At 36.1% G+C, this 21,233-nt stretch overlaps 1 protein-coding gene across 7 annotated transcripts in view; it reads right to left on the minus strand.

Annotated features, from left to right (window-relative positions):
* Positions 1-21,233, minus strand: part of LOC142336503 (anoctamin-8-like) — a 110,446-nt gene that overhangs the window by 68,153 nt on the left and 21,060 nt on the right. The window contains exon 1 of one of the 7 annotated variants that reach the window (XM_075385404.1): positions 4,658-5,051. The exons of 5 other annotated variants lie outside the window; for them this stretch is intronic. The gene's annotated coding sequence lies outside the window, so the exon portion shown is untranslated. Of the gene's footprint in view, positions 1-3,529; positions 4,238-4,657; positions 5,052-21,233 lie in introns of those variants that run through there. One more of the 7 variants, XM_075385413.1, reaches the window with a different exon arrangement.

Consider the following 21,233-nt stretch of genomic DNA (forward strand, 5'->3'; position numbering starts at 1 on the left):
TTAGGTGACCGAAGACAGACTAAACTTAAATCAAGACACAGAAAACTTTGAAAAAGCAAAATAGAGTAAAAACCAAAAAATCTACAAGTACCTCATTTACTGTGGTATATCAAATATTTAGGTATTGTTGCCTAGCAACACACACTTTAATTTGTCCAAATATACGGACAGGACGACAGGAAACTAAAATTAATAGGGAGAAAATGAAACTTTTCCCCATTAAATCAATAGTTGATCTTATTCAGCAGAAAGACTATAACTGCTACCACTAACCTCTTAATAGTCTCTAGAAAATTCAAAAAACAATAAAACGATCAATAATTAAACGTAGAAAATGGTGAAATGACATCGGATAAGTCGGAAAAATATCTTGAATTTTAATAAACGCTTAAAATGGTCAAAAATTCTCCAGAGCGTACAATCTAGAGATCATTTCTAACTCAAATGCTTTGCCCCCATGTTTAAGCCACTAAAATTAACATGTTTTAACGTTCCTTAAACATGCTGCCTAGCGTAATGCATGTGTTTTGGGACGCGCTATATCACCATGTTTTAGCTCTAAATCTTTGCATAAGCTACCGCTCTTAAATTATGAATTCTTGGAAAAACATGCAAGCAAAAAGAAATTGTTAACCAAAAAGTTGCCGATGTATGTAGGGAAATAGACAATACTACAACCATTGATAGCTTAAGGGTTACGACCTATGGCTGTCGTGGAGCGATGAGCAGGGTTTGCAGCACCAGTAAGGGCGGAAAAAGAAACATATTTTTCTGGGCGATATAATCGGGCAGTTGTTTTTCTTCTTCTTCTGGTCCTCTATTCTTTTGAATGGCTTCTCGGGAGCTCTCGCGGGCTTAGTTAGTTTCAAAAGATATAGAGATAACCACTGTTGGATGACAAATTGTAAAATTGAACCATTAAACTTGCAAAAATGATACACAATCAAAAATTTTAGCTCGCTAAAAAATTTTTTGACCCTGTCGTTTCTTTCTCATTTTGTCTTTCTCTCAACAAAAATGAATAAACACATATCCGAACAATTCCACCTGAGTTTGACTGTTTTTCAGCATATTAACTTAAACAATCTGTAATAGCCGACTAAAAAGTTTAGGGTTGCCATCAAAAGTGAACATAATAAATGAGCCAATAAAAAAAAATTGACACATAAACTTGCAACAACCAAATCACCTGTTTGATTAAGACTAAATCATGCTGTTTTATTCCTGTACTCACGTAAAATTTTATACACTCTAACACTTTAGGTGAAAACTGATATCCTTGAATAAATTGTTTTAATTTTCTAAACCACTTTTACGGTCCATGAAGCGAAGTAGAGTGCAACCCTTTTCCTTTTTGGCGGCAAGGTCATTTTGTGTTTTCATTGATCTCCAGATATATCAGATTTCCAATGCCAGGACATTTACATTGATAGTTCAAAGGGTACTGGAAAAACAACAGCTGCAGTTTTCCAAGTGCTGCAACTTTTACAATGCTGTTGCAAGCTCAAAACAAAAAAAATCAAAAATCAGATTCTTTTGAGGTATTTTTTAAGAGTAAATCAAATCTGCCGGGAGACTAAACTGTTTCTCAAAAGGAAGATACTTTTAAACACACTTTTTTAAAAAAAATTAGGGGAAAGAACACAAACGCAGCTGTAAAAATAAGGGAGAAATTAGAGGAACAAATAAAAGGACCAAAACCAGTACAGTTTGCAAAAACAGCTCTAATCTAAAAGAAAAATTGATGAGCTGTTTCTTGTTCATTTTTTAAAGTTTGCTTTTTTCGTTTTTCTTCATTTTTGTATGTCTTCTTTTAATGGAAAACTTTATTTTCACTACTGAAATAAAAAACAGTTTTCAAATGCTAATTTTGTAACTACGGTGCCTCATATGGTCAATGTCACAAAATTATTTTATCACTTATTTAAAAAAAATCATAAAAATTATAGTTTTCGTGGTTTTCAAAGAAAACTGTCACACCTTATTAACCTTATTTCTAAAAAAACTAAGCGTTGGTCCTTTCACGTGTACTTAAATAAGGATATAATTACGCTCATTGCTCACCAAGTTGTTCATCAGCATTTTAAAGTCTAATATCGTCAAGTTTTGAGGGTAAAGTAACAGCTCGGCAATTAACAGAAATCTTAATTTTTAGTTCACCATTAATGACTGCAAATGAAATTTGAAATTACTCCTTTCAAATATATTCAGCTATTCATATTATGCAAGAGTCAATAGCCGGTTTTTAATTGCCTATTGGGTTCTAAAACAGTACTGAACAATTTTTTACTCGATTTTTACTCGAGAATGTTGATTGCTTTTGACAATAAGACGATATTAGATATTGGATTAAGTTATGTAGATTAAGATTAAGCAGTTATCCCATGCCGAAAAAAGATTTATAGCAGAAAAGAAGAGCTAAAGCAGGAAAAACAAGGCCAATTGAAACAACAATGAACCGTTAAAAAACCTCGAACTTGGCAAAAATGCAACCAGAATTAACATATAATTGAAATTTGTATTGAAGTTTTTTTTGTACAAAACAGTAGTTTTTTTTCAAAAACATTTAATATAAAATGAAAATGAAAAAGAAGCACGCATTAAACTCTTCAACTTTTGAAAACGGTAAACGACATTTAATTCATTTTCAGATTCGTTCTGATACTAGCAAGATGTAGTAAAGAAAAACATTTAAGAATGTTTTGCGAAGAATTTGCATTTTTTAATTAATTAGTTGGTGAACAATGTCTTCCCTTCTTTGTCACTGCGAGCATAGGAGTAACTCGCAGATAACTAGAGAGCCTTTTTCTGACGTTCTGATGATGTTCAAAATCTGATGATCAAAAAACTTGATACGTTTTTGAAAATTTTGTCACCTGTTTTTTATCATTTTTTATTGTCAGAACTTTTTTACTGACTGTGTGCTGGGGAGTGATAAGAAACGCTTTTTAAATATCAATCTATAAATGAAATCAGTTTTTAGGGGCAATAACATGGTCTACATAAAAAATTTTAATATTTTGTTCATACAATTACTTTGAGGCTCATTTTTTAGCTGGAACAGCGTTATTTCTTAAAAAAAAACCCTGGGTAAAAAAATTCTGGTTCCCCGTGACGTATTTTCCAAATATTAGTTTTCGTTCGGCCTAATTTTTTTAGCACATTTTTAGAAGCCATTTAAAAGTTGGGATACTTTCGCGGCTATTGGTCTTAAGTCAAAACCGTACATCTTGACTAAAAAAGTGATGACTTGAGTGCCAAAAGAGTCAGAAAAAATTTCATCTCGCCAATAAGAGCTTCGCTTATTTCGATCCACGGTCATTAAATAGACAATACAAAGAAGTGTCAAAATAAATTTAACCTCGGAAAACAGTGAAACGTAAAAATGACCTGAAAATTAGCTTGAGTTCCGAAGGTTTTGCAACCAAATAGTTGAGTGAGCGTTTCTGTCTAGTATTTTATTCTGTTTTGAGAGACTACTAACATATTACAAAGAGTGAAATTTAATTCTATAAGAATTATCTCTAACCTTCAGCTGGTGAAAATTTGTGGCGTAATGATTTTAGAAAGCGTGGTCCATACAGTGGTCGTAACAATCCATAAAACATGTGTTAGTAGTTTACACCAAATACACTTGAGTTAAGTTATATGAACATAAAGTGAATGAACGCACACACAACTTAGACAGAACTGAAACTACTTTTATTTAGCTTTCATGTCGCAATTTGACCGCGTTTCCCAATTCTGGCATTTCCTCCAATTTGTTGCAACCTCTCGTATCTTGTATAGCATAGATAGAACGATCATTTAGCGCCCAAGCGTGACTGGAATTATGAACACTTGGACAAAATTGAGACAAGTTTTGAAACAAAGCTGCAATCTTGATAATTTAAAACTGACACAAAACTTGAGCTTCAAATAAAACTGATAATGTAACAGTGAGTAAAACTGATATAATATCTTTATGTACTAAACACTCTTAGAAAATTTATACGGTTTGTTCTAGTGGAATTTGCAGACGCGGTAAATCCTATTTTATTCAGCTTGTGGGGCCAAAATGGTGGAAATAATTTAGCGAGGGCAATGGCGACCCAAACGGGTTACAGACAGCACCTGTCACCAGGTAATCTGTGATCAACAAGACTCAATTTAACAGATTAAACAGTTATACCAGTTATAACCACAGAGATATTATACCACAAACAAACCCAAACCAAACAGGGTTTCTAAGTTGCATACGTGGGAAGGGGCTGGGTAGCATATTTTCTATAGAGTGGGAGAGGGGATTGATAGCGGTCATAACATGCGGGCACTGGCGCCCGTTGCCCGTTTCCAGCAACGTATGTTTTTTTTTTGGGGGGGGGGGGGTATCGGGGAGAGGAGGGATACAAGACGTTGTGTTGGGTCGTGTACTACATACCACTCCACTGTCCCTGTTTTTTTATGTCGAACATTTGCGGTCGGGAAAAATTTTTAGATGGTAGTGGTGAGGGCGGGCGGGGTGGACGGGGGGGGGGGGGGGGGGGGTCTAGGCTTGAACGATTAACAAGATTAATCAATAAAGATATAATTTGACAGTTAAAAGTAGTTACAAAGCTTTGGTGTTGATAACAATCTTAGTCCAAAAACAGCGTGAACTAAATATAAATATACTTACCATATGAAAATTTTCCTGGCGTGTAGTAATTTGTCCTTGGTTGTCCAAAATTTGTTACCAATTTGGTTACAGGGATATTCCAACTAACTAGACTTCAATATTGAATTTTGCGCAACTCTTGTGCATTGTATGGTTTTTAAATGATTTTTCAAAGTACAGCAGGCTAAAAATTTGAAAGGAATGAAGTCGCAAGCAAGTTATAAGGAAAGAAGGAGCGTATTAGAAAGTGCATTAATATGTCTAGACAACACTATTGCCTGATTCACATGTAATATAATGCATGGAAATATCATGCGTATATTCTGACATTTAGATACAGTAGAATATGATAAACGGCACCGTTTTGAGGCTAACGTAAAAATATATAGGCCACGTTTGAACTGAAAATTATACATTTGCGCTGGTCCATTAAGCATTTTATGTATGGCTTTTTGAACGCTATTCCTAAAATATTAACCAAAAGGCTATATACATTATTTCAATGCATTGGAGCAATAAAAGATTTCCCACATGAAAAAATTAAACAAAAGAGACAGATTACTGTTAATTTTGATGGGAAACTTCAGCTAAACGATTTTGAAACTTTCAAAAATTTAGTGCAATTATTGATTGACGCTTTGGGCAATTTTGGATAAAAAGATAATTCCAAAATTTGGGGCAAGAACACGGAAGAATAAATTTTCCTTGTTTTGTGTTTGTTTCCTCCAACGCCTATTCAAAATCGCACTGCTGGAAATAATTCCCCGAGGAATTATTAGAGACATACAACAACACTGGATTTCATGGTAGGATTAACTTCCCCCTTTTTGTACTTTGATGAGCTACAAAACAATATAGATCGGCAATGTCTTAGCGTTCTGGAAATAGATGGTGCTAGGATACAAAAAATTAGAACTGAATGTAACCATTATGTAGAAAAGCAGCCGCTGCACAGTTCGTAAATTTTTTTTCAAAAATTCACAAGCCACTCCTATAAGTTTTCAAAATCATCAAAGCTATTAACAAGGCCGCATGTGTATTAAATCGTTAAGTAGTGGTACAATTTTTTTTCCAATTTTCTATTATGCGAGTTTTGATTAGATATTATTGACCCTCTTTCAGCACAAAACATCGTGGTTCAATGACAAAATGCTATTAAAAACTATGCAAAAAAATTTAAAAAATTAAGTTAGCTTGCATTCATTACGTAGCGAAAGGTATATCTGTTCAAGCAAATTTACTCAAATTTGTCATTGTTGTCCACGATTGCTCTAAACTAAGTGTCAATTAGAAATATATCAAAGAAAACCAAATTTGTTAGCGATTGGATAAAAAGCCCTTGAATGTCTAATTACGGATTAGGAACACAAATTGCAATATTTCGCTTTTGTCGATAAGATGGCTTTTAATAAAATCTGATTTCTAAATCTCTTTAAAAGTATTTGCCATAAAAATTGAGAAATGAGTTTTATGATAATTCATGCCTCTGTAACTGCTGTCCGCAAAAGCTTTGAAATGTACGTTCTGCGCCAAACAATCTTTTTGAAACTTTTTGACTTCAGCCGCAAAACTAAAATTATAGTATTTCTTTGCAAACTTTTAAGTTGGGTTCTAATCACGGTTGAAATTGATAATTAAAAACAATGAAAAAAAAAGAAAATAGTCCCCATTTTAATGGAACTTTTCAACAGTCAAGAAATTCAATTATCAAGATTTAGCACTAAAAACACTAAAACAATACAAACGTTTCCTTTTCTGATAAATTTAGAGGATTTCAAAAACTGCATCAAGCAAAAGAAAGCGAAAAGAAAAAGCGAGAAGAAAGCAAGCGCAATTCAGTCGGTTTTGACTTTCACAGAAAAAGCGAAAAGAAAGCAAGCGCAATTCAGTCGGTTTTGACCTTCACATTTATGTTCTAAAAACACGCGTTTTTTTAGCAGAAGCCTACAAAAAGAACATCGATTTGAACAATTTCCTTAACTAGATTACATCATCATTGCATTTTACAGAATTTAATTGTTTTTTTTCTTCTTATTTATTTGTGGCTGTGGTGCAGATGGAAGCAACATCTTCAAACTGCGATGAGGGTCTCGTGAGTAGCAATTCCGAAAAGGTGAGCGAATTAACCAAGGAGGTTCGTTTTTTGCGCTCAAAAACCGAACAAAAAGAGCAAGAAATTGCTAAACTGCGGGAAAATAAAAAAAAACATGAACGATCGCCTGCGGTGTCAGGAACGGTATTCCAGGAAAGATTGTGTACCGATTTCCAATTCCCCATTTGAAGCAAGGAATAGTGCAGACGTCACCCGAGACACTTTGAAATTTTTTCAAAATTTTCTTGGCATGAAAATAGACTATAGTCGGATAAAGGCTTGCCACCTATTACCCGGTAACAATGCCAAAACAACTTCCACTGTTATCTGTAAGTTCATATTCTACCAGGACAAAATTGATGTGTACAAAAAACGCAGGAGCCTACGAAACAAAAAAAACTTTATGAACAAGCTAAATATATACATGTACGAGTCGCTGCCTGAATGTGAACAGGAAATACGAAACGAGGCACACAAGCGAGACATGATTACGAGCACCAACAATTGTGTTGTCTCAGTTTTGGTTCATGATGGAAACGAAAAAACTAAGTTTGTCAAAGTACAAGAAGTTGAAGAGTTGGACAACTTAGATGCCGTCAAAAAAAGACAAGCAACTGAACGCAACAGCGTCGAAAAACTATCGCCACATAACAAACGCCACTGCTTTGCTAGAGAGTAAAGGAACTAAGACAAACTTAATGCTTAACTCAACCTTTTGGTTTTGATTGAATTCAAAGAACTTTCGATTATTTTTCTGTTCAAAAATAAATTGATTTCTCACGGGAAGATAAATACACTTGGTAGGAACAAAGCACAAATAGATAAATCTAGCTACGAACCTACCAGTGATCTCCGCTGGTGCCTTTCAACCTAGTTGCGATCTCCGCAACCTGCACAGGTTGGAAGAAGGGGAGTTGAAGCCTACAGAAAAAGAAAAACTCTGCGATCTCCGCGGAGATATTAAAGCAACTAGGAACACTCTAAAAACTATCCAAAATTTGTAGTTTTGTTCAAAACTTTTGTTTTACATTTTTTCTCTTGCAGTTTTCCAAAGTTTCTTTTTTATTTTTTTTTGTTTTGTTATGTTTTTTGTTTTGTTTTTTTAACAGTCATGCGCTGTTAGGATGAGATGCTGATAAAAACCAGTAAGGCATAATGCTAAAAACGCAGACAAAAGAACATATGGAGGTTCCAGAAAACAAGGACACTTCAGTTAAAACGGCAAAGGAGTGGATCCTTCTTCAAAACATTCGTTCTTCAACAAAAAAATTTGATGAATTCAAAGTTTTTATTAGTCAGACAGAGGTTGAGCCATTGGCAATCTGCCTAACTGAAACTTGGTTAAAAACTAACTTTGAAAGCGATTGTTTTTCTCTGCAGAACTACCTCAAGATAGAAACATCCAACAGAAAAAAAGAGGAGGTGGTGTTGGCATTTTTGTACACAAAAAAGAGACAAAGAAAAGAATTGCATCAGTTGATACAAACAGTCTGCAAGCTATTAGTTTGGAGATTAACTTTTCCAATAAAACACACTTAGTGACTTGTATATACATTCCGCCCAATGCTACAAAAGCAGACACCTTTGAAAAATTTTTTCCTATATTGATCAAATAAGTATGACACCCGATACTCTACATATCGTGTGTGGCGACCTAAACGTTAATTTTTTGAAGAAATCGGCAAAATCAACCTTAATAATTAACCAAATGGAAATGAATGCTTTGGCTCTTGTAGACCCTCAAACAGCAACGCGCGAAACAATTAGGACAAAAACTTGTATTGACGTTTTTTTCACAAATTTCAAATCAAAAAGTTTTGTTGAAAAAACCAAAATCAGCGACCATTACACGGTGGGACTAGAGCTTGTAAAAAGAGAGAAAAGTTTTGAAAGTGTTCAATTACTGAGAAGAAACTGGAATAAACTAGACAATGATCATCTCCTCCTTGAGCTCAATTCTTTTCTCCAGAAAAAGTTTGAATCAGTGAGCGGCCAATTATTAACAAGTGATACTAACCGGTGTGCAGAAATCGTATATGAGAAACTGGTTGAGGCACTCAATACTTTTTTACCTCTAAAGCCATCAAAACAAGGCGCCAAGAAAGATTGGATTGACAGAGAAGTAAAAAATGCTCAGCTAACAAAGCCAACTCTGGAAGCGTTACTTAACAACAAAATCCCAAAGTGATAAAGAAGCGTACGAAAAACATTCCAAATTGTTGAGGAAAAAAATAAGAGGAAAGATGTCAGAATTTTATGAAAATCAAATAATGACAGAAGCTGGAAACAGAAACAGGAAATATTTTCAGTTTGTTAACGAAGTAGTCAATATCAATGGAGATGAAAAAACAGTAGAAAAGAACGCTGTTGATGATCTTGATAAATTCAATAATTTTTTTGCTACAATAAGAGCTAACTTAGCAAAAAAATTTTCTTCACCAAAACTGACACAGAGAGCAAAACAAATAAATTCTATGTTTTTCAGGACAATTGATGAAAAAGAAGTTACTGCCGCTATCGCTAAGATTAAGAAGAGGTACAGCACAGATTGCTATAATTTGAATTACGTCTATATCAAAGCTGTATCGGCAAGTGTTTCGCCGGTTCTGACGATGCTCTTCAACAAATGTTTTGAGGAGGGAAATTTTCCGAAGCCTTTTAAAATAGCAGCCATAACACCACTCCATAAAGAAGGAGACAAGAGCAAACCAGAGAATTACAAACCGATCTCATTGTTACCTATCATTGGCAAAATATTTGAGTTCCTAATTTTTGATAGAATTAAAAACTATATAGAAAAATTCAAGATACTAAAAGCTAATCAATTTGGATTTAGATCAAACCACAACACTGCCGACGCAATTGTTTCATTGTTAGAAGATATCAGAATGAATAAACAAAATAACGCAAATGAAATCAAGGTTATTTTTCTGGACTTGAAAAAAGCATTTGATACTGTCGACCATCACATTCTCCTAGAGAAATGTTCAGATTTTGGATTGAGGGTTAAAACTTTAAGCATAATAGCTTCCTTTCTGCACGACAGAACACAGGTAGTAAAACTGAAAGCAAAATCTTCAAAATCTAGACAAGTGTCGTTTGGAGTACCGCAGGGTTCCATCCCTGGACCACTGCTGTTTATTCTTTAAATAAACGTCATTTCATGTAACAATGAAAACAGTACAGATTATCTTTTTGCTGACGATACCGCTATAAAAACCATTGGAACTAAAAAAACAATAAATAGCAAGCATCAATTGGCTCTAAACAATGTTACACACTGGCTAGAGCAAAATAAGCTCACACTAAATATCAAAAAAACAAAGACAATGTCTTTCAGGCAAAAGAAAGCCAGTGAAGACGGCTTTTCACTTTACGCGGAAAAAATAGAAAATGTAAACAGTTTCAAGTATTTAGGCATCATTCTAGATCACCGTTTAAGCTTTTCCGAAAATAGCAATATTATCCAGAAGAAGCTGAACCAGTTCGCTGCTATGTTTTATCGTCTGAGAAAGTTTCTAAAAGTATCGCATATGATAAGAGTCTATAAGACTTATGTACAGCCAATCTTACAGTACGGAGTCATAGCTTGTGGGTCGACGACAAAAAGCATTCTACAGCCTATTGATAACAAAGTAAACAGATTGCTTAGATTAATCTTTTTTAAGAAAAAATTTGAGTCAACTACAAAAATACGAGAAGAAAACAACATCTACAGCACACAAGAACTCCATATTTACGAACTGCTAAAGTTGCTGATAAAAGTGATACGAAAAAAATGCAATGTCGAACAACTGAAAAAAGCAATCGCAGAAAAGAGCTGATTGAAATTGATGGGATGAGAAAAACAAAAAAACAACTTAAAGTGAGTTACCCTAAACTAAGTAATTGCTCAATCACAGTAAGGTTGAGAAAACTATGCAACCGCTTGCTTGGTTTAGATCCTACTTTTTTCAAAAGCCTGAGAAAAATGAATGAAAAACAGGTTAAAGTTTTCGCTACAAGTTTCCTCAAAAACTATGTTATTGGTTCTTTAGACATAAAAACCTATATTTTTGGCTGATTGGAACGATCGATATTTGTAAGTTGTATACTGCCGTTTAAATCCAAGAATTGTGTTTTGGTTTTATTTGAAACTTTTTTTAGACACATAGTAGTCCTTTTCCCTGCATAAACCCAACAAACTCTTTTGTTTATCTTCCTCACAAAGGCGCCTGAAAACGATCCATAGGGGTCAATGGTGTCCTTTCGGAGCGCATGTAACACTTGAAAATAAATAAATTATGTAAATGCCCGATTGTATCATGCGTAATCCGTAAACAATTTATTATTATTATTATCAAACCATTAAGAGCAGCTGTTGACAGGAACTTCATCAAAACTTTACGCAAATTTCATTTTATTTTTTGTTCTTGTTGCCCTGGAAGGTTGGGACTTTTATGGCAGGCTCCGAGACGGCAAGATTTTTGGAATTGAAAATAAAACCGATGAAATTATTACAATCAGAGTAAAATTGAACAATCAAGTAAACCACCTTTCCACCTTTCCTATAATTCCGCGGAAACTTATAAAATTTTGCCAACAGTGATTCCGAAGTTCAATCAGTACCTTCTGTTTTAAAAACAGTTTATATGAATATTTGACTGTCAACTTTTTCATGTTGGAACTGTAGAGAGACAGTTCAGCATTTACGAAGATTTTTTCATGAGATCAATTATCTGTAATCCAATTCATCTGTAATCCAACTCTGGCAACCCAATATCCCTGATTCATATTGCTCTACCAACAATTTCCACAAAAGGATCCAGTTTTCAATTACTCGAAATTTAACCCTCATTTGAAAGGATTGGTCAGACTAGGTAACCAAAAGTTCAAAACTCCCATTCACGTTCCAATAATTCATTGTAAAATTCTTGCTCTATTCTATTTAGAGTGTGTTCTTGTTTTCAGACAATGTGAACAAAAAATTTAACATTTTGAGTGTCGCATTAGGACCTTTTCAATTTTCATGATTATGATTGCATCTCTACTATTTAAAACATAAATACAGATGCCTCCACGGGAGCATTAACAATCCGTCTCCAATTTTCTTTCTAAATGAGCGATATTAAAATAGAAGTATGTGAATTATCTGAGTGACATTATTCAAATCTTATTTTTTTGCAAAGCAAAAAGTTTTTTAGATGCAAAAGGTTAGATGGTTGTCGGAGTTTAAACATCTCTCAGATTTATTATTGAAACTGATTCTGTTCTGTGGTGGCTACATTGTCAGCTTACCAGATTCGTATTCCTTTTGTTGAGTTGAAGCTTTGAACAATATTTAGCGAGCTTTAAACTTCGTCATGTTTCCTTAGATTCAAACGGACTCATTGTTTTTAGTCTTGATTTCCTAACTCAGTTTTTTACGCTTCATGATTGCAAATCGATTAAAATTTTATGAGACACCTGAATTTACTTACAAAAAATCCTGACTCGCAAACCATTGGTAGATTATGAACGCAGATCAAATTAAGGCTACATTAAAATCTATGTTTTCATGTAGTGGTATGATCGGAAACGCAATTCTTTGTGCACTTAAGTGTTTGGATTTTTGACTTCTTGGAGGGTTTGCGCTTTTACGTATGTGAATCATTTTATAGTTACCAAGAATACGCAAACTCAAAATGGACTCCCTAATCCTACCAAGATGCATGAACTTAAACTACAACATCGAGAGCGTTACAAATACAACCATTGTTGAACAATTTGTTTGCTTTGAAACCATAAAAAATCGCACTGCTACAGTGATAAGTATGACTCCCGTTAATTGTACAAAGTAATAAAAAAGTTGTCTTTACTGAACTACGGTCAAAGATAATAGAAATTATCCCGTATGGTTCATATGATTTTTGTGTAGTCAATGAAAAATTTAAACCCACGCTACTCGGCCCGAAGCCTGAAATGGTGGAGCTACCCTTGGAACCCATCTATGAAGAGACGATTGTGGGTGCATCTGCACAATCAGAAAGGGAAAGGAACGCGCGCAACGCGCAACAAAAAATGAATTGGCAAAACAAATGCCAAAGACTCATCGAGATAGGCATAATGTGTGGCGACAAACCGTGGTCGTTGGCGGACCGAAAATCAGTATCTCTCCTCTACTTGAGTATTGGAATAGAGGGACGCCGTATCTTGAATTGTAAGAACCCACATATTATGATAGATACACTATCAACTCTTAATTTCTGGAAAATCGTAGAAGAAGCATTCATCCGCCCGCGTAACATAACATTTGATAGACACGTCTTTCTGATCACAAAACAATTCAGGGGGGAAACTGTTGAACATTTCTACGGCAAACTAAAAGAACTGGCAGAAAACTGGGACTTTGAGAACAAAGAAGAAACTCTGATACGCGATGTGTTCATCACAAACCTGATCGACCCTGAGATCCAAAAAGAGCTACTAAAACAAACTGTGGAACCGCGTCAAGCATTGGATTTGGCAATCAATATGGAACTCGGAATGCGAAATCAACACCAAATTCAACAACATAATAAAGTTGTTGTCCCGGCGAACGTAAATGCCGTACAGTTCAATAACAATTCACGAAGACCGTATTGGCAGAACAACAACAACAATGCTGCAAGACAGAATAATAGATCAACACTCAACTGTTCCAATTGTGGTGGAGTTTGGCTCCCAAATCATCGCGAAAAATGCATCGCAAAAGGAAAGACGTGCAACAATTGCGGATTATTAAACCACTTTGCGAAAGTCTGCCGCAAACAACAAAAGACCATCAACTCAAAACCACAAGATCCCAAGAAAAAGATGGTTCGGGTGGTGGAAGATGACCCACATCCAGAGGACTCAGTAAACTTTGTTCAACCGCCAAAACTCTATGAATCTGATTACAGCAGCGGCGAAGAAGACAACACAGTTGCCATGATTGATTCCACAGTAGAGAAAGTTGAACCCCTCAATATGCCACTCAAGATTGGAAACATTAATCCAACTCTACTCGTGGACTCCGGGAGTGCATGCAGTATATTGCATCATTCACTCGCGTCGCAAGTAGTTCAGAACAGCCCCCGCGCTTTCGGGATCCACGAATCATCACCAGCACAACTACGAAACTTCTCTAACGAGCCAATACAGGTACTGGGAAAAATCCAAGCTCCGATCACAAGCAAAGGATGGGTATGCAACACAGCAATCTTCACTGTTGTTGCTGACGGCTTAAAGTCCTTAATTGGTCGTGATTTGTTCGACCAACTTGGGCTTGCAGTAACGCAATCAACACTTCAAAAAGGTAATTCTGTCAATAACATTGCGTCCTCGGAATTTAAAGAGCAAATAGCCACAAAATTTCCTGGGTTGGTATCACGCATCGGACGATCAAAAAGTCATGTAGCAAAATCTAAATTTCACAAGAACTTCCAAGCTAGACACCAAAATGTAGACGAATTCCTATCAATCTCCAAGACAAAGTTAATACAGAACTTCGAAAATTATTAGCCGAAAAACATATCATAAAACTGTCGAGCTGCCCAGATAATTATTTCATTTCACCTATTGTGGTGACTGTTAAAAAAGACCAAACGATAAAGCTTGCTTTAGATTCAAAAGTTTTGAATAAAGCTATCCACAAAAACAAATATCAAATGCCGAATATTGATACGCTCATTGAATCAATCTCTCAACAAATAAGCGCTCCCGCCTCGCAAAACACAACTTATTTTTCTACGCTCGATCTGAAATACGCTTACAGTCAATTGAATTTAGATGTTAATACAGCTAATCATTGCAACTTTAACATAATTAGTGGTGATATGACTGGCACGTATAGATTTCAAACAGGATTTTACGGACTTACAGACATGCCAGCAGAATTTCAAAAAGCTATGGATTATACTTTAATTGGATTGGAAAATACATATTGCTTTTTGGATGATATCTTAATTGTTAGCAAAGGGTCTCTGAATAATCACAAAAATTACGTCATGAAGTGCCTACAACGTTTAGATGATGAAAACCTTAGGATAAATTTACCTAAATGTCACTTTGGAAAATTAGAAATTGACTGGCTTGGGTATCATATATCACAAGAGGGTATCTCGCCTCTCGAATCTAAGACTGCGGCAATTTTGGCTCTTGATGCACCGAAAACATTAAAGAAACTCCGTTCATTTCTGGGATCCGTTCATTATATTGGGAAATTCATCCCAAATTTAGCCCAAATAAGCCACCCCCTTCGTCCGCTATTGAGAAAGTCTACCAAATTCATTTGGACGACTGAACATGAAAATTGTTTCCAAAAAAAACCCGCATAGCGAACGCTACTGCTAATAGTCACTACAACCCGCAACTCGAAACACGCGTAAAATGCGACGCATCTCGGTCAGGTCTTGGTGCGGCACTCGAACAACTAACTGTAGATGAGTGGAAACCGATTGCGTTCGCGTCTAGATTTTTAAACTCATGTGAGGAGCGCTATAGCGTGAACGAACTTGAACTTTTGGGTGTAGTCTGGTCCACAGAATATTTCAAAAATTATCTGTATGGAAAACAATTTAAAGTAATTACTGATCACAGAGCACTTCTCTAAATTATGAAAGAACACCGATCTAATAAATCCTACAACAGTAGATTAACCCGATGGGTAGATCGCCTTCTCCCTTTTCAATTTGATATTGAACAACTTCCTGGGGCAAAAATGGGTTTAGTAGATTATATTTCTCGCAATCCATCTCATAAAGCTAAAAAGGTCTCCACATACGATGAAGAATTTATAGTCGCAAAGTTGAAACTAATCTCGAATTCAATTAACACATTAGAATTAAAAACTGAACACCCCACATCACGTTTACACCAGTTACTAACAAATCATACACTCGACCTGCAAAACACACCTAAAATTGAGACACATGTCTCCGCACACAAATTTACACCTAAATTTGAGTCCCTTAATAGCTCAATAAATTCAATTAGCACACGCGCTATGCAAGTATGCGAACATGTATTTAGCCAATCAATCGCTCCGCGAAATCATACCTCAAATAGTAGTTACCAATTAAACAATTTAAAATATGCACCACTCGCGTCTCAAAATCCACTTAGCACTCCTCTCGCTCTGCAAAACACCAGTAATAACAAACAATTTATCCAAATTAGGAATAAAAAGGCATACGCGCAGCACAAGCATCAAATTACTCAATTACAAATCCCGCCAATCGAATCACATTCCGAAAATAACTCAAAAAGTCACCACCCAGAATTCAAATCAGTGCTTTTTGCCCCTTGTCGATCTAGAATTCAGTTGCATTCTTCTACTCTCAAAAACTCAACTAAAACATCATCCATAATTAAAGATATCAATTTAATAGCTAACAGTATGCCGTCAAAGAAAAGAATAACCAGAGTTCAATTCAATGATACATCCCGCGCAGCGGATCAACCTACAACTAGTGAAAACGTCACGCGCACCGCGAGTACGCGATCAAATTCAACATCTACACCCCGCTCAGCAAATCAACGCCCGCAAAACATTAGTCTTCCGCCGACAACAAGCATGGCACACAACATAACCCCAACATCCCCTACCCATTCTTCAAATGCTAGTACCCCGTTAACGCCGAGCCCGCACGTCCCCACGTTTGATTATATAGTATCAAAGATATTCAGTAAAACGCTCATCGCTTCCCTCACTAGTAAAGATGCCGTCTTAAAAGAAGTCAGGGATTGTATACTGACAAATAACGAAGCTCGATTAAAAGCCATCAACCCGTACATACATTCGTACTGGAGGGACCTTCACGTGCGCTCGGGGTGCGTATGCATAGATGAGAAGGTAGCTATCCCCAACGTACTTCGCGAAGCACTCACAGATGATATTCATGCCAGTCATCCAGGTACATGGGGCATGATTTGTATGGCAACAGATTGCTGGTGGCCTTACATGCATCGGGAACTAATAGTCAAGGCCACTGAGTGCAAACCGTGCACAGTAATTGATAAGAATCTCAAATCCATAATTCCCGCTAAGCAATTTACTCCTCATATACCATGTGTTGAACCTAATCAGGAAATTCAAATTGATTTTGGGGGACCAATTTTTGATCAAAAGAACAATGAAGTATCTTTTTTGGCAGCAATTGATCGTTTTTCTAAATATCCAACTGCATATATGTATGAAAAAGCTAATGGACCAAATGTTCTAAAATTTTTGGACATGTACATCGAAACTCACGGAATTCCAAGATCTATTCGTTTAGACCAAGCTAAATGTTTAATTGGACATCAAGTAAAGACTTTTTGCAATAAAAACAACATTGAAATTATTGAAGCGCCTGTAAATGATCACCGTGCTATTGGGTTGGTGGAACGATTAATTCAAACAATTAAGAATAGACTCGCATGTATCAAAGAAGAGAAATTAGCTGCACACGCCTTTCATGTAAAGCATGCATTAAAGATAATCATTCACCAATTGCGAATATGTAAACAAAGAACAACAAAGATCTCGCCCTTCGAAGCACATTTTGGGAGAAAACCTAATACCCCGCTAAGCGTGATTGCAACTAAACCGAATTTGATGAATTTGTCGTATAAGGGTATCATAAATCACTATTTAGACGAAGAAACAGTGATGCCGGAGGAAATATTGCCCGATGACAAATGGATAAGTGGATACAGAAGCGACATAGAAGTTGAAAAGGGCATGACACGTGCCACAACGGAAGCAAATGCAAGAGAGAGAGCGAGCACGGATGGCGAATCCAGATTTCTAAAAACGAAAGCAATCCGCCCCATTCCCCTAAAAGAAAGATCGGTAGAGCTAAACTTGGCTCGCAAAATCCACGGCAAAAGACGATCCAAGAAGAAACTTGAAGGCCTCTATGAAGTTCTCGCCCCAGGATCGCACATCTTAAAAGTAAGCCCGACTACATCAACCATCAAGGAGCCGGGCAAACAAATTGTTACCGTCCGCAATTGCGATATTGCCAAATTCGGCACCCATCAGGAGAGACAGACTCCATTAAAAGTATATGGCGACAGACGCGGGCCACGTGCTGGGGAGAAGATCGTTGAAGAGCTGATCCACAGCCACATCAAGGAGTTCACCCGAAAGCAAAAGGGTGATAAAAAGATGAAGCATAGGAAGAGAGAGCCGGGCAGCGGAGTCTCTTCACAGCGCTCAAACATTTCTCGCGCGATGCGGGGGCGCGTCCCAAAATTTCCAAACTTCGCTGCAATCCGAAACGCCCAACCACCACTCGAGATCAGCGAACCGACCACAAATGCGCCCACTGATCCACCCGCAACAGCATCTTCAAAACGATCTTCTGACCGTAATAGGCGAAGCCCATCATATTACGGTTTTGAAACGTCACCCCCAGGATCAGACATTCTACCACCGCCTAAACGACCCCGACGAGCGGGTGATGTCGAAAATTTTGCACCACCTGTCACCGTTGTCGAATCGGTGCAACAAATTTTGGACATACAACCGGATGAGCAAAAGGTGTCACCACAGATTGGTTCTGTCTCGCCTCCCGCGGTACGAAATGTACCTTTGCTAGAAACGGACACCCCGACATTGGCTAGATCTATGACTGCTCTCGATGCAGAAGAACAGGATCATGAAAATGAAGGTTGGACCATGTAAAACTCAAAAAACTGATAAGACATTTTATATTGTATTAATCATCGTATTTTTAGTTATGATAACCAGCAAATATATTGATACTATCAATTTAACCGGGGACCTTGTATTAATTTGTAAATATTGTTATGATTAATTATACTTGAAAAATTGTATATTACAATTTTTCTTCTTGCTGCGAAGGGTGTGTGATACCTGATGGTATATTTATTCATTTTATTTAATCATTGCAGTAAAATTTATTTGATGCCTTAAATTAGTTCAATTACTTTCACCTTCATTATTTGTTCAATTTGTTTACCTTATCATTTCATTCCGTTGTCTGATAGTTTCCCGCTTCGTGATCAGACATGTCTGATCACGTATTCACGTTGTGCCCAAGTGGCTCAAATCTGTTTAATTCATTCCTCTCAATTTATGCAATTCAATTCAGTTTGCAAAACTGCCTCTTGTTCTCCCGCTCCGCAAGTAAGCGAAACAAAAGCTAAAGTAGATCTCGCTCCGCGAATCACTCATAAACATTCCGCCTGCATACTCGCAACGCGAATCACCACAACAAAATAGCAAAGTACGACAGTACCTTATCCTGAAGGGCATGCTACAAAGTCAACTTAAATTCATTGTATACCATTTTTTCATGCGTTGTGTCTGTTACCCTAATTCCCCCATCGGGAATTATTTGTTCATACCTATTGTGACTTTTGCCGCGGTCAGTTGCGGTCAGTTGCTCAATTTAACCTTTTTCTTGACAATCGTATTCACTTATCTAGTAAGACAGACAAGTGAAAGATAGGCGATTCGCTAAGCGAATTCAAATATAAAGTTGTATCAAGTGCACTCGCCGCACAAGATAGCTTAACAAAAATCTAAAAGGGATTTGAATCGGGAATCAAGTACACAGTATTGATTGTGTACGACAGCAACATTGGACACCAATTTTTGTAAGTTGAACGGTTAAAGCTACGCAATGTTTTTAGGTAACCTGGGATGTTCTCTGTTTTTGTCCTCCCACGTCAATTTGCACCCCCACTTACACATGTTATAGCATACTTTTTGCGTTTCAAACAATTTCATGTACAATTAGGCACAAACGGCATTTACAATTTATTATGCAGCGAACATTTGAAATTAACACATTTAGAGATTCACATTCATTAATTTTGTAAACAGACAAAAGAAATGCGTGTTTTTACTATTTTTGCGCTGATCTTCCATACGTTTGGCTTTATGGGAGAAATTTTTTTTTGACAACCGGTAATAAAAGTCCATCTAATTTTGTACCGGTGCCGGCAATTTATTATGACTTAAAGAAGGAAGTATAAGGACAAAAAGGTAGATACTTGGTGGGGGGTACAAACAGTGGTTAAATGGGACTGGCGGGGCAAAAATGAAAAGATTGGTAATATAACGGCTATAACAAACCTTAAATTATGTAAAATTAGCGCTAAAAGCTGCGCGTTGAACTTGCGTAAGATTAGAGCTGAAAAATCCAAATATTGTTTTGAGAATGTTAAAGATTAAACTTATGAATGATCAATGCTAAAATGACGGATAAATTATGTTAAAATACCACTAGAAGCTAAGAATTGATTTTACGGATGTTAAACGATAAAATACATTACACATTCAACGCTTCTAATACATCTAATTCAAATATTTTGAAATTTTCGCATCTCGGATCGGTTCAGTTTCCTCCGTAACCACACAACAATTTTATGATATCAATTGATTTATTCGTGACAATTCGTATTGTCCTCGATAATTTTCAGCAGACCCAATTTTTTTTGAATTTGTTCAACTACCGGGACTCATACATGAAACAGTAATAGTGCAGTTTTGTATAATTTTTATCGCAAACAACTGGTGTACCAATTGGCTAAAAATGCAACGCTCTCGATATTGTAGATTGAGTCAATGAATCTTTGTAGACTAAGGGAGTCCTTTTTGATTTTGCATATTTTTGTAACTTTGCAAACAAACACTTAAGTTAATTGCCAAATTCTTCAAGAATTCAAAATTCCAATTAATTAAGTACACAGAGAAATTGCAATTCAAATCAAACCACTAAGTAAAAATAGGATTTTAAACTAATCTGAATTTGATTGAAATTCCTAATCTACAATGAATTGCGAGTCAGGATTTTTTGAAAAGTAAATTCAGGTATCTGAAAAATATATTAGTCAATTTGCAATCATGAAGCGTAAAAAAATTGAGTTAGGATATCAAAACTAAAATCATTGAGGCCGTTTCGATCTGAGGAAACAAGAAGACGTTTAAGGAACGCAAAAAATGTTTAAAGTTTCAACTCATCAAAAGAAGTACGAATCTGGTAAATTGACAGAAAAGCCAACCCAAAGCATAATCAGTTTCAATAATGAATCTGAGAAACGTTTAAAAAACCTTTTGCCTCCTTAAAACAAGTTTCCTCAATTTTCTACCCCAAAAATTAAATCAAAAAACTGAATACCTGTATTTTAACCTGCAGCAAACAAATCTGCAGAAAACAAGATTTGAAAAGTCTCACTCACATAAATCATGTACTTTAAAGTCGCTCAGTTAGAAAAAAGCTTGAGAAGGATGGTTTTTGCCCCTTTCAAGGCATTTGTTTTTATGCTTTTATTGGTAGGGATACAATAAAAATTCTCGCTACTTGAAAAGGTGGTTCAAGTCACGAACCACTCGCAATTCATTGTAGATTAGGAACTTCAATCAAATTCAGATTAGTTTAAAATCCTATTTTTACTTAGTGGTTTGATTTGAATTGCAATTTCTCTGTGTACTTAATTAATTGGAGTTTTGAATTCTTGAAGAATTTGGCCATTAACTTAAGTGTTTGTTTGCATAGTTACAAAAATATG

This window comes from Convolutriloba macropyga, chromosome 1 (genome assembly GCF_964194025.1).
Source record: "Convolutriloba macropyga chromosome 1, txConMacr16.3, whole genome shotgun sequence".
Lineage (NCBI taxonomy): Eukaryota > Metazoa > Xenacoelomorpha > Acoela > Convolutidae > Convolutriloba > Convolutriloba macropyga.